Source organism: Coturnix japonica, chromosome 3 (genome assembly GCF_054131305.1).
Source record: "Coturnix japonica strain WE chromosome 3, WE-NBRP24, whole genome shotgun sequence".
In the NCBI taxonomy this organism is placed as follows: Eukaryota; Metazoa; Chordata; class Aves; order Galliformes; family Phasianidae; genus Coturnix; species Coturnix japonica.
In genome coordinates, this window is record NC_140665.1 from 51,545,898 (window position 1) to 51,548,059 (window position 2,162).

Below are 2,162 nucleotides of genomic sequence, written 5' to 3' on the forward strand. Positions count from 1 at the left end.
ATGAAAGGTGAGAAAGTTGGGCTAGGTTGACTTGGAAAAGAGAAGGGTCTGGGGAGAACTCACTGCAACTTTCCAGTACTTGAGGGAAGCTTATAAATAGGAGGGAGAACTGAAATTTTGTCATCTGATAGTGACAAGTAGGGATGTTTTAAAACTAAAAGAGGGGAAATTTAGGGTAGAAATTCTTTACTCAGGGTGATGTAGTGCTGGCACAGCTGCCTGGATAAGCTGTGGGTGTCCCATCCCTGGAGATATTCAGGGCCGGGTTGGATGGGGCCCTGGCAGCCTGAGCTGGCTGTTGGCAGTCCTGCATATGATTTTTAAGGTCCCTTCTAACCTATGCTTTTCTATAATTCTCTGATTCTAGAGGACAAAAACTTATTCTGTCTAATAAGTATATGAATCAGTAGAGAGGAAGAGAAAAAGACCAAGCTGATAAGTGGTTTGTTTGAAACAGCTTTTTCCCATAAGAGGACTTCTGAACATGAGCTTTACAAGGGGGTAACAATTGCTGAGTTCCTTCAGTGCACAAACATTGAAGAAATGAGACCAATTATACAATTCCTCTAATATTTTGCAACTTATAAAAGGTCAAAATATAATTAAAACAAGAGTGATACCTTATCTTCTTTGACGTTTAAATACAGGATTTGCCATTTAAATATCATATATTTGTTGTGCAGCAATATAAACTAGTGATTTTAGAAGCCTCTTCTTACCCTAAATGATCTGTTTCCATCACTGACTCCCTGCATTGCCATTATACTGCTGAGAATATAGTGTTAACTTTGGCTTAAGGTCTGTGACACTTTGGGAAATGTAGTTTGGCAAAAGAGTGATGTTTTGCTTGAAGGGATTATTTGTTTCGGGTTTTTGGATTTTCTTTTTATTTTTTTCCTGTGTGTCTGGTCAAATTAAGTTAAGTTGTTTTGCTGGAGGAAAGGGAATTATTTATTACTATTCTTTGCCCTTAAATTTAGTTAGCTGTGCAGAGTATACATATCAAATACGGTAAATAGAAAAGAATGACTTTAATTCTTTTGGGCGTTTGATTACGAGGAATTTCCGCCTTTAGAGACTCCTCAGTGAACCACCCATGGGTGGTTCCCTCTAGTATATGTTAGGTATGAGAGAAAATATCAGAAAAAGCGTAGATTTAGCATGACAATTTAAGTCAGGAATTTTGTGTTTGGTTTTGGGTTGTTTTTTTTTTTGGGGGGGGGGGGGGGGAGGGGGTTGGTTTGTGGGTTTTTTTTAGCAAATAAACTTGTTTGTACATGGAAATCTTCACTCCCAGTTTAGCTTTTTTTTTTTTTTTTTTTTTTTCATTTAAGAACAACAGTGCTGGGTGTAACCTTTCCTTCCATCCATTTATATCCGAAGATAAACTCTTGCTCAACATGATACAGTAAACTAAAAGCTAGAAAGAGATCCCCCAAATCAAATACAAATCAGACAAATTGAAACAATACAGAACATGTAAGGGACCCTTACAGAAAGGGGTTGCCTGGATAGGACTGAGTTAGGCACTGGCATTTCCTCTCTAGCCATAGTCCCAGGCCATTCTCCTCTATGATCTGAGAAAGAGATGTGCTCCAGAAAATTAAGCAGATGCTGCCTACCATCTTGTCCCAACTTCATGACACATCTCAAGCATCAGATTTACCTGTTACCCACAGCAAAAGTAAGCTTCTTCTTCTTGAAGAAGGTGTCACAATTTTCTTTTGGAGAAGAATAATAGTTTGACCACTGGCAAACAACTACAAAGGCCCCTGCTAGCTTGTGAATGCTGTCGTAAGTCAACATTCCTTTAAAAAGTCGCACATGAGCTTATAGAACTGAAATCTAGTGTGTTTGCATAGCTATGGAGACCTTCAGTTACTTTCTGAGGCGTATCAGTTATTATGATTAAACTCATAAGCTTAAATGTTCCCTTTAAAAAAACGGCCTTAGCATAAGTATGTTTTGGTCCAAGTATAGGCTTGATTTTAGCTCCAAGTCTTCCAGCGCTTTCTGAATGATGACATTGGTTCAGATATATCAGATAAGAGCAAAATTAACAAAAAAAGAACAACACTTGGGGTGCCAAATATTCAGCTGTCAGGCAACAGGACTGTTAGTTAATAATTAATCATCCATTTGCTAGCCATACTCAAACAAAA